At 31.1% G+C, this 13,639-nt stretch overlaps 1 long non-coding RNA gene across 2 annotated transcripts; it reads left to right on the top strand.

Annotated features, from left to right (window-relative positions):
* The first annotated feature begins 7,488 nt into the window (after positions 1 to 7,488).
* LOC145090870 (uncharacterized) lies at positions 7,489 to 8,600 on the top strand. Of its 2 annotated transcripts, XR_013701799.1 has the most exons (3): positions 7,500 to 7,649; positions 7,733 to 7,801; positions 7,883 to 8,600. It is a non-coding gene; the product is annotated as an uncharacterized LOC145090870 (long non-coding RNA). The 2 variants fall into 2 exon arrangements; XR_013701798.1 differs by having other exon boundaries at positions 7,489 to 7,801.
* Positions 8,601 to 13,639: the final 5,039 nt, after the last annotated feature.

Genomic DNA, 13,639 nt, shown 5'->3' with positions numbered 1-13,639 from the left:
TCGGTTAGCAGTATTTGACTAAGTGTCTGGTGGGAATGGCAGCCGGAAGATTTCCGGAGCAGCAGCAGCAGACAGACCGTTCCCACGCAGATCAGCAGCTACTACGAGGTGAGTTACCTTCCAGTAGCGGTGGGTCTAAGGCCACAATGTCGGCCCACTAGTAGGAGACGTATGATAGATGATTGTCTCTGTGATATCATCTAGGTTTGCTACTACCTGATATGTTATATGCTAGCATGATATGTTATATGTGATCGTAGTAGAGTTCGGTTGTTAGGACCGGAGGGTAGTCAGACACCCCAGATACGTCTGACAGTATGTGATGTTATGTTTATATGCTAGCATGATCTGTTATATGAGTTAGAGGTAGTAGGAGGGAAGTAGTCCCCGAGTTCGGTTGTTAGGGCCGAAGGGTAGTTCAGATACCCCAGATATGTCTGATAATATGTTACGTTATGATATATGTGATATTAGCAGTAGGGGTGAAATAGTCCCCAAGGATCGGTTGTTAAGACCGATGGGTATTCAGCACCCCAGAAGGGCTAGACATGGGTAGTCAGCACCCCATAACGACTTGACACGGGTAGGTCGTCACCCCAGAATGGTCGTACCGGGCAAGTCGGGCACCCCAGAATTGCCCGACAGTATGTATGATATGTGATTGTATGGTATGTGGTATGATGGGGGAACTCACTAAGCTTCATGCTTACAGTTTCAGTTTTGGTTTCAGGTACTTCTTCTTCGAAGGGGAAGGAGCTGGCGCGGTAGCGGCACCTCATACACACGCTTTGTATTCCACACTATGAGATCTTCCTGGGGATTTGTACTTTGACGTCGTTATGTTTTTATAAACTGGTTTCCAAACACGCCCATCTTTTATGAAATGATATGATCGGTGAATGTTTTATTTCTAATGTTTTGCTAATTATGTGTTTTAAAAATGAAATTTTTGGCTCGCATTTTTGGGACGTTACAGTATAATAAGTTCATAAGAGAGTATTATATGATGGATCTTGACGCAAGCCTCATTGACCTAACCTACATGCTTATTACTGCTGACTCAGAAATGATTTGGCAAAGTAATGGAGCATATTTTTCTGGTAATTCAACCAACCATGCTTTCGTGGTCGCTCCAGAAGAAGCCACCTGTTTCTGCTGCCAAAAGAAGGGGCGTTGGATACGAACCTGCCCCGATCACTTGAGGAATCTAAGAGATGTGAGAGTCAAGGAGTATGGCTCTACTTCAGGTAAAATCCACTATCTAACTCCATCAAGTTCCTATTCATTGATTCTTAATACATGATGTGATAAGATTACATTTGGATGTTTTGCAGGATCAGAGAAAAGAGAGGAAGCTTGATGAAAGAGCGAGATGAGTTTGATCACGAAGAAATGGATTACGATCACATGGATTCGAAGATCAGATTTTGAGCTTAGGAAGTTATGATAGATTTGTTAGGAATATTTAATTACATAGTTTTTCAGTTATTTTGCATTGTAAGGACATATTTTCCGCCGCTTTTATGAATAAATAATTTTTTTGGTTTGTCATATATATATATATATATATATATATATATATATATATATATATATATATATATCCTTGCAATGAAATTGTTATGAAAAAATTATGTTTGTGTATTTCTATAAATGGATGTGATTCTTAGTTATGTTATTTATGGAAGTGTCGAATTTCTCTAAGGAAGGAAAGATTCCCATCGTCCAAATTTCAATTAGACAGAAGCTTGGAATCATATGATTTAAGTCATGTGATGTATGGAAATCTTAGTACTTAGAAAATTTAAAACTAATTTCTTGACAAAGAGTCAAGTGAAGGACTAGGAGAACGAGTTCACAATGTTGTGCACCAGTTGAGTCTATCATAAGTATCAACAAGATTATTCATCATATTTATCAAAGGATTAGTGAATATTATCATGCTTATAGGATTAAACATGGTTCTAAATCATTGAAAAGTGTTAATGAATGATAGAACGAATAAGAAGAATCAATGAAAGGAGAAATATAAAAGGTATCTCCAATCTAAGAATAAGGGAGAGTACTTTTTTATCATGTTTATGATCGTCTTAATGATTAAGAACCATATCACAATTCATCCTCTAATGACACCTTAGTGCACTGGTTTGGCTAAGAAGAGGAATTGAGAATTGTTGTAGTGGTTAAGTCAATAAGATGTATCGTACTTAGTTTCAAAATCAAGTCTTAGTAGGAATGTTCTTACACTTGCACATTTTGGTAAGTTGTGATGTCTTGAATAAGACAAAGACTAACTAGTACCAAATTGCGTGTAGGTTTTGTCTAGATATAGACACACACTAACTCTTGGATATTTGTTTTGTCAAGAAATGTTTCTTGATAAGAGAATCTAATATGTCAAGAGGTCAGTGGGAGTCTAAAGATCTTGAAAAGTTTCAAGAACAAATCAAGTAGTAAACCTATTAAACGCTAGCACACGACTTGAGGTTTATAACATATCGTGTTGACAAAATTTTATTTCTATGCCATTCCAGTAAAGTCACTTATGTATATGAGTTCTATGAGTTCTCAATTGACTGCATAAGGGCAAACACCTTGTTCAATGAAAGTACATTGACTAGCATATGTGAGCTGCTAAAAAACATGGAAGCAATGGTGGGACGCATGATAGCAAGAAATTAAGAATGAACAAGTTCTGTCCATAAGAGTTTGAATTTTTCACAAACATTATCATATGATTATGCTTATGACAAATTTGCACGGATAGGAACACATGCACCATAAAATCTAAATGTCATAAGGTTTCTTTCCTTCATGAAAATGATTGTGACGAAACACTTTCACTAAGATAGATTTTAAGGAGATAGCGATTATGTAAATTGCAATCTTAAATTCGATTATGATTACGGCATCCCTCTTCATAGTTCAAATTGTGAGATTTGGCAATTAGTCTGAACATTTGGGACATAGTAATATAAGTTCTGAATTAGTTTAGACACACATGTGAGCTGTTTAAGGAAATGTGTTTGAGTTTGAGAAGCTTAGATAAAAGGCTTATCGAAGCACATCGTATTGGAAATATGAACTTTGGAAGTCAATAAGTATTGTCTTCTAGAAGTCTAGCTATTTTCTGAATATGTGTCAAAGCTAGTGGGAGTATAAATGTTATGTTGGAATGGATATAATCATCATGTTAGCGGGAGCATGATTATTATTATTTTAAGTATTGCAAGTTGGCAATATTAATTATAGGAAAACAAAAGTTTCACTTTGCAAAGTTGCAGGGGTTGAAAAGTTGTTTTTGCTATAATTAAGGGAGAGAATGTTGTACTTCGTTTCCAATCTAAAAGCTTAGATCGAGAAATTTTAATTGAATTTAGTCAAGGATATATTTATTATTTGCATTCTCAAAGTTCGATTATGATTACGACATCCCTTTTCATAGTTTGAATTTTGAGAACACAACAAATAGGAACATTATGACAATATTATAGCAAGAAGCTGATAAAGTATCACGTTTTTCATTATCAATCGTATCTCATACGCTTTGGGTATATGATTGATTGCATATGTTGTAATATTCGACCGTTCTAAAATTTTCCAAATGCCTAGGGCATTAAGAGGGAAAGGGGACTAGAACCGGTTTGACTAAAATAATTAAACAACTGTCAAGGACAATCTTAGGTTCGCCAAGGATTGGTCGCTTGCGGACAATTGGAAGTATAGTCATGGATGGACCATATTGGCATTATTATGAATAGATAAGATTCTATATGGAATAACTTGTCGTATGACAAATATGGAAATGTTTCCTTATTGGGAGTTGGACGTTAAGAATCTATGTCTAGATTAGAAACTTCTATGCAAGAAGGATGTTTAAAGAAATGTACTTTGAATATAAGACTTCATGACTACGGAATTGTCTTATAACAGTCTCCAATAAAGCACTTTGTAATTTCATTGGCAAAGTCTTGGTGACTTTGGCGTTGTGATATTACGAAAGAACTGTTGCATAAAATGTTAGAATCTAACATATTCTAGTAGTTGCGAGAATTTGTATTCTTACACTAACTAGATTATAACACGCGTTAAACGCGGGAAAACACTTGAAAAAACAAAAAAAGGGTCTATAGATTTTGCTTAATAATTAAAAAAGAAAAACCACAGGGACAATTTCAGTAATTTACTCAACATAAAAACAATAAGCAAAAAGAGCATCATTAATGTAGAAATAAATTCATATGTTACCTGTTTGAGGTTATTTTTTTTCAATTGAGCAATGATTGTATTATCAGCAGTGAACTTTGAGATTTTATAACCATCAACTTTGTTCTTCAAAATTTGAATTTTAAACGCCAAATTTTTATCCAAAAGTACATTCAAAACAGATGGATAAATCTCCATATTACCCTACTAAAAATGAAAAATAGATAGACAAAAAGTTAAAATTAATTTTATGTAAATGAAGTTAATATCGATAACCTCATTAAAATTTTGAAACAACTCTTACACAGTTTTTTCAAGAATTATCTTTGCGTCACTATCAAATAACGTAAGTAACACCAAACTGGTAAAGTCTTGTACTCTAGTGGTGATTTCGAAACTAAAACCATTGGTATAAACAAATTTAGTAATATAAAATTAGAAAGTTTAACCGAACATTATAATATATATATATATATATATATATATATATATATATATATATATATATATATATAGAGAGAGAGAGAGAGAGAGAGGGGGGAGGGTTCAATTGAGAAAAAAAAAAAGGTTGAGAATGGGGGAATCATTCTCAGCCAATCATTTATTTTTGCCGCAAAAGACTCCAACTTACCGGCGAAAATGGGAAACGAATGCACATGTGTTTTCCAACAAAATATGTTTCCTTAAACTATGCTAAGCATTACTTTAATATATACAAAAACATAGTTTTTTTGTTTTTTTATTTTTATTTTTAAGAAGTTATTTTTATCGAAAAATGATTTTAAATATACCAAAATCCATCATTTTTTATTCTCTACAAATAGACATCCATATTGATATAGCTTTAAGATAAAATAAAAAATTTATTTTTTTTATATTTTCAGCTATCGTTATTCATAAGTGAATAAAAGCGAATCTGGTTTTTACTATAGTACATTCGTTATTCACTTATGAATAAAAACTCTGATTAATTTTTTTTACAATTTAAGTATCATGCATATATGAATATAGCATATACTAAACATAGTATATTCATATTTAAATATTAGACGATGTATTCACTTGTGAATATTACATAGTATATTCACTTGTGAATGTTAAATGGTATATTCACTTATGAATGTTAGATGGTATATTCACTTATGAATGTTAGATGATATTTTCATATGTGAATATTATATAGTATTACATGGTATATCACATAAGAATATTACATAGTATATTCACTTGTGAATATTAGATCGTATATTCACTTATGAATAATAGTTGGTATATTCATATGTGAATATTGCACAGTATATTCATATATGAATATTACAATGTGTTTTCAGAAATATATATAATTTTTATATGTTATTCACATATGAATAACATACAAACCTGTATATTTGTTTTGTGTTTTAATAATCATATATTGATTCAGGTGAGAAAACATATTCATATGTGAATATAACGTGGTAATTTAGTTTATGCATTTCATCAAACAGTTGGAGTGCATACAAGTAAGCTTTCTTAAAAATGCTAAAAACATGATACTTTGACTATTTAAAACTTACAAAATAGTAGATTGATAGAGAATTATATGAAATTTTTCAAAAAAAAAAACGATTTGATGTTTTTCAAACCTTAATTTCGAAGTTTTGTTTGATGATCGATGTTGAATGAATGATATGAAGTGAAACTGCTGTTGATTATCGATGATATTGATCTAATGACACTGGGAGTAAAAATAATCGTAGATGTTGAAGATATTCTCGTATTCAAACATAGTTGAAGGTTGGATTGAAAGAACCAAAAACGAATTTTTTTGGTCTACTGTTGAATGACGTTGATGAACGTGTTTTTGACGAAGATTGATGATTGATTAACACTAGATGATGTTGATCGATGATTTAATCGAAGAAATCTGGATGATCGTTGAACGTTGGAGAAGAAATTTGGATGTTGAACGATCAAGTAGTAATGAATTTGAATTGTTATCAAGTTATCCACAGTTACGTATTTGTGATTGAAGGCTATTATATCATATTTACAAGTTTGTCACCGTTTCCTTTATGTTTAGAGGCTAATTAAATAAGTGGCTGAGAATGATTCCCTCATTCTCAACCTTTTTTATTTTCTCAATTGAACTCACCTCTCTCTCTCTCTCTCTCTCTCTCTATATATATATATATATATATATATATATATATATATATATATATATATATATATATATATATAAGAACTATTGAAAACCTTGGAACAACAAATATCTCATTGTTAATGCAAGTTGAAGTGTAACAATAAAAAACTTCTTTATCTTGAAGTTGATCATCATGCATTAAAATGAGTTTTATAGCTTTCTGTTGACATTTAGTATAAGTCAAATAGTATCATTTTGCATCAGAACTCACATGCTTACTTGTACCGACAACAATCAATATTTTGTCCTAAAGTATATTAATGTAACTTTAAATTATATGATAAAAAAGTAAAATGAAAGATTAAGATAAAAATAATCCAAAAAATATTTCACATAATATATATTTTATAAATTAAAATTACGTATATAAACCTCATGTCCTTGTTGGAGATGAGCAATATTCTAGAAATCAAACTTGTTCTCGTGTCCTTGTTGGAGATGAGCAATATTCTAGAAATCAAACTTATGAAAGAAACGTAGATGATGGAGGACTAAAGGGTTGCTAGAATTAGCAATTATGCTTTGAGTCATATATTTGTTTGTGAAAAAAAATAATGATTGTTTCATGTATTTGTTTGTGAAAAAAATAATGATTGTTAAACACGTGACTCAACAAAATTCTCTTTGACCTTTTTTTTTGTGTGTAAATACACATTTTCTTCATATTTACTATGAAACGCCTTAATGTAAAAATTGAATTAATATTATATTATTGGGTTCTATGCAAAAAAAATCTCATTATTTTGGAAAAAATTTTAATAAAGTACTGAAAGTTTTTTTGAACGATAAAGTCTTGATTATTTAACATTTTGTCCAAATTAAAGAAAAAATCATTTTTTATATTCTAACAGAAAATTACAGATTATATGATTTTCCTAAAATAACGAGACCTTTTGATTAAAAAAACTTTTAAGAATTTACCAAAAAAAATCATAAAATAAAATAGTAGGACTTTTCCAATATAACCATGTATTATTCTTATTATAATCAAACACTTTTTGGTCTACGACGTGTTACTCCTTTCCTTTTTAGATTTCGTCCAATATAATTTTAGCCTGCCCTTCCTCGAATATTTCCCCTTCTGTTTTAAAGCCCTTTGTCCCGTCATTTCCCTTTGTGTGTAAATTACACTCTGCTGCTTTGGCGTCTCCTACACTATTGCGGCAGTGTTCTTCTCGAATGATGAACAAACCCTGCCGTCTTCATTCCCACCATTGCAGTCATGTGCTTCTCCATCGCAACACTCTTGCGGCTAGTGGTAAATATATCATTGATTGTGGTTGTTTTTTTGGTCGATTTTGATACTTCTTTTTAATTATAAGTTCACTTAATTTGGGCAAGTTATGGTAATGATGTACAATTCATCATCAACAAATGAAGTTGGATAAAGGAGGCAGGAGCATAACAAATGTAAGGGAATTCAATATCCAAACATATGTTATGTTATGATTTAATCATAATATTGATGATGTTAATACTTTGACTGTTCAGCGTGATCTTAATGACCTAGAACTAAACTTGGAGCCCTTTATGGTGGATGATATGCATAAAGACGAACACTTTCAGCACATTGACGATCAACATCAATCATCGAGTTCTGCAGATGTTCTATTGGACATGGATGCATCTCATCAGCCAGAACAGGTGGAAGATTTCCTCATCAAATTGTAATGGAAGATCCCATGAAAACACGCAACAGGAAGAAGTTATATCTCAACCAGAGGAGGATACTGAAGAACTGCAACTGCAGGTAAAAATATATAAGAATGTCCTTTTTGTCCTTTTTTATCTATTCGTTTATTGAAATACATAAATTTTCAAAATTTACCAAACACTCAAACAACTGAGTATCTAATTATTATAATTTTGACCTTCCTCCTCGTAAAAGGTATGCCTTTGACCTTCCTACTATTATAATAATTCACATTCAAACTTTTAAGATTTTTTTTTTTTTTTTTTTTGCAGCAAATTGGTTTTAGCAACGAATATTGTATCTTTATGTGAAGGCCAGTTTAACTTTGACCTTGGCCATTAGCTCATTCTCAACTTCTTTCTTAGAGTCATTGGTTTTATATTGGGTTGTGATTGACATATTGTTTTCAAGAACTCCAGGGTAATTTCGTTAAAAGATGTTCCAATATTATTTCTTTTAGAAATAAATTTATTTCTATTGAGTTTAATGAAATGCTTTTATTAGATATTTTTTTCCCATAAAAGAGCTTCAAGTCTAGAGAATTTAGAGTTGTATCTTCAAGAACTTGATAACAAAAATGATATATATATATATATATATATATATATATATATATATATATATATATATATATATATATATATATATATATATATATATATAGGTTCAAATGTTTTCACTATCTATTGTGTACATGTATGACTGATTCTGGACCAATCATTTTAGTTATTTTAAGAAAGTAATTAATGTATATTAAATGCTGAAGATGTAATTAATATTCATTATATTTTCAACATGTAATATGCATTAATTACTTTCTTAAAATAACTAAAATGATTGGTCCAGAATCAATCTTAAATACACACAATAAATAGTGAAAACAAAATAACCTAACCATATATATATATATATATATATATATATATATATATATATATATATATATATATATATATATATAGGGAAAAGTGAATATACCCTTAAGGGTATATAAGCTTACGTACCCAAACTTACCATAATACATGGTTTTGTAACATAATATACATTGTAATTGTCTAATGCTCTTTTAATTCAACTTCTAATTTGATTTACTTCTAAGATTTTTATAAATTTTATATTTATTTTCTTCTTACATAAATTTCATTTTCAACTATAATATATATAGCTTAGTAGGTATTTGACAAAAAGATGTGAGGTAAGAGGAAAATAATAATGAAATTTCGAAAACATTGAAATTAAATCAAGTTAGGGGTTGAAGTTTAAAAACAATATAATGAATATGTGAAACAAAACGATGTATTATGGTGGATTGGGTACCTAAACTTATATACCCTCAAGGGTATATTCACTTTTCCCATATATATATATATATATATATATATATATATATATATATATATATATATATATATATATATATATATATATATATATATATATATATATATAGTGAGAAAAAGACAAAGAGAAAACGAGATATGAAAAGGAAATAGTAGCACCTGTGATGTTTTTGGTCAAATTATTGTTCTGATAACGACGGGATCAGACACAGAATTGAGCAGCTCCGACAGTGGACGACAGGCTGATACATGAACTGTAGTTCGACGAACGGATAGTCGCTTTCAACTCCGGGGGCGGCGGCTGCAATCTCTGGTCGTGACACAGCACTCAGCAAAAGCAGATTGCTGTTTGGAGACACAAAGGGTATTCGTTTTTAAAAGACACAAAAGTCAGCTAGGGTTTTCTGGTTTGAAGTTTGGCGGTGGTTTATGTTTTCCGGTTAGCTGTTTTTCCACCAAAGCATCATATTGGTGATATTTAATCTAGGTTTTCTATTTTCTGGATGATTGAGATCGTAAATTAAATATTAGATTAGGGTTTTGATTTCCTATAGAGTTTTTAGTTTCCTAAAATTATGTATCCTAATCGTATTTGAATTGTAATTGATTTTTTTCAGCAATTTTATGGTTTTTGTATCTATACATAAAGTTGTTATGATTCTTTCTTTATATCAATACAAAGTCTTATAAAAAAATCTTATTAATAATTTATTTTTTTTATAAATATTTTTCTCATGGTTGCCATAGGTTGTAAAAGATAAACATAACCGGTTTGTTCGGAACCAAAACCAGGAACCGGACCACCGATGTCGGTGCCGGTTCTGTTCCCGGTACCGGTTTTTGGTTATTTTTTAAAATAATCTTTTTTCAAAGTAACATTTTTTATAGATGGGTTTATTTGATAATTTCATGGCTTATCATGTCATGGATAAATCAAATGGGTATTTTGATAAATAAGTTAATTTGAATTACAAAACATGATGCAAGTTTAATAAATATACATATTTGGTTTTCATGGCATATGCTACTCTGATTGCAAAATTGCTATATGTATATTTTACTTTACAAAAAACAAAAAGTGATGATGAATAAGAAAAAATATAATAAACATATAAGATTTCAATAAATATGAAAATATAATACAAATTAATAAAAAGTTAATAAACTTTTATTACAATTGTCATCATCTAAAAGAGGTAGAAGGATAGACAAGAAGAAGTATGAGGGATTTTAATTTCTCTAATTTTTATTGATAAATTATTATGTAGGATTTGGTTTGTAGAATGTTTTAAGGAATTAGATTTGTCAAAAGAATTGAAAGTTAAACCAAGCAAAACCTGTCAAGAAAAATAGTGTTTGATTTTTTTTTATTTAAAAAGAGATGATAAGGGTATTTTGGTCTTTTTGCAAAAACAGAAGAGTTGATTGAATTTTAAAACCAATGTCAACATTTTCATTGAATTTTAAATCAATTATAAAACACCACAAGAATAAAAAAAATAATAAAAAAAATACCACTGTCTTTGAATTTGACCTAACCATTGAAACAATAATCACTTATTCCCCCCCCCCCCTAGCCCATCCACAGTTGAGATTTCCAATTCTTCTAACTTGTCATCCTTTGTTCTCTACACTCTTAGCAACACAACCTAAGAAGTTATTGATGGGTTTTGGTCATAAGACATCCTATGTGCTCATACAAACCCTAATGCTTGGATCTAGGTTTCTCTATTGTACATGCTTTGAATCCAAGACTATAAACCCTAATTCTAGCATATGGAAATCAATATTAACATATAATTAGGTTTAAGATATTACCTTGATTGTTATGTAGGAATAACAATCCTAATTCCTCCTTGAATTAGCTTTGGAAGGCTGAGAGTCACAAGTGTCACTCCTCTAATGGCTTACAAACACCATAAGCAAGTGGAGAAGGTATAAAGAGAGAGGAGGGAGGTTAGAATTCGTCCTTAGGACCTCTTGGGAAGGGTTGGCCGAATTCACAAGCCTTAGGGGGTTTATATAGGTGTAAAGATTAGGGTTTTAGTCCTTATCCTTATATAGTTGCTTATCCACCAAGCAACCATAAGATAAGTCCTAGAAATCCTTATCCTAGTCAAATTCTAAGGGATTTACACCTCAAATTCGTTCACCATATATATAAGATAATCCTTACCTTATTTTGTAACTATCACATAATTACAATTCAGCCCCTCTAGTTTTATTAATTACACTTGATCACAAAATTAATTCTTAATTAATTATTAACCAATATTAATTAAACAAATATGATTTATCCTTTAATATATTATTCTTATAACATATTAATAAATCATAATAACCTCTCTCTCTATTTATTTCTCCAATCAAGTTGCTTTGGTGAAGGCAACCCAAAAGGACCATGCACCATCGGGTCAAGTACATACCAAAATAGTTATGGACTTAGACACTAATCCAACAGTCTCCCACTTGGATAAGTCTAACAACTATTCTACGTATGACTTCGGATCCCGATCTGCAATCGTAGCTTTCCAAAGTCGCTGTCAACTCTGATCATATCAAATATGCGTGTCCTTAGATAAGGGATCATATATTCCTCCATTCTAGATATCATATGAGAAATGCTTTCAAATCATTTTCTTTGTACTATATCTCGATTTCTGATTTATGACGACAGACTAATTGAACAAATCAAATTAGCCCTAGCCCGGCCGAGCATTTACGTTTGTCATCACAAAACCATCGAGGGGCCCAAAGATATCGCTTTTATCCTACTTTGGATAAAAGGAACGGATAAACTTTGATACAATGCTTGCTTGTACTCACGCACCGAATCACACACAACAATATGTTTTATAACAGCAAGTTACTGGTGCGTTTACATATTATCAATGTGCAACCGATTTGCAAGATACAACTCACACATCTCGGTTTCAAGAATATAAGATGTTATCGTCTCACCAATCACTCGTGATACAATCCATGGAGTGATCCAAGTGAGCGTGGGTTTAATCCAATGCTCAAATCATATTCATAAGCACTCATGAACGTTGCAGCAAACATTTGCTTATGTCTAATACTCTTTTAGACAATCCACACACCAATTCACGACAGTCTTCATTCATATCTACTTCCAACATATGAACGACTGTGGCCCGTTTGAATAATTCGATTATTCTTAATAAACTCAATTATTCTGGAAGTCAAAACATGCAAATGTGAAACACAAGAATAATACTAATCCCATATGGCCTCAACCCTTTGAGCATAAATAAAACACCTTTTATTTATCACCATATTGATTACTCATTAATTGTAGTTTCGGGTAATCAACTTCTTACTTGAAATACAACACTTGTCCCATGCTCCTAGCATGCACACAATGTTTACCTATGGTTCTTACTTTGTGAAATAGATCACATTGAACACATTTCCAATCCTTCTCATTTCACAACTCCAAATCCGTTTTTCATAAGTTAAAGAATATCAAATTCTTTGTTACTTATAGAATATGCTAGATTCTAACATTGTATGCAACTATCCTTTCGTAATGTCACTGCACTATAGTCACAAAGACTATTGCCAATGATATTACAAAGTCCTCTATCGGAGATTGTTACAAGACAATTCCTTAGATATGATGTCTCTCACTCAAAGTACATTCCTTCGAACATCCTTTTGCATAAAGGTTTCTAATCCAATCATAGATTTCTCAATATTCAATTTCCAATATGGACACACTTCCATATGTTCCATATGACAACTCATTCTTAATAGAATCTTATCTATTCGTAATGATGTCGATATGGTCCATCCAATATGGAAACATTTCCATATTTTCCAATACTATACTTCCAACTACTCACAAGCGACCAATCCTCGTCGAACTTGGATTGTCATTTGATAGTTATTTAATTATTTTAGTCTAAATCGATTCTAGTCCTTTTTCCCTCTAAATGTGCTCGACATTTGGAAAATTTTAGAATGGTCAAACATTAAAGCATTTGCAATCGATCCTATACCCGAAGCGTATGGGACACGACGCATAATGTTTTATTTGCTATGTTCTCAAAATTCGAATAGTGAAGAGGGATGTCGTAATCATAATCGAAATTTTAAGAACACACTTTGTACCTTTGACTAAATTTTATTAACATTTCTCAACCTAAACCTTTAGATTTGAAATGAAGCATAATATTCTCTCCCTTAATTATA

Source organism: Lactuca serriola, chromosome 2 (genome assembly GCF_051521515.1).
Source record: "Lactuca serriola cultivar US96UC23 chromosome 2, Lser_US96UC23_V15, whole genome shotgun sequence".
NCBI lineage: Eukaryota > Viridiplantae > Streptophyta > Magnoliopsida > Asterales > Asteraceae > Lactuca > Lactuca serriola.
Note: the sequence above shows the minus strand (reverse complement) of the source record. Positions and strands in the feature narration are given on the sequence as shown.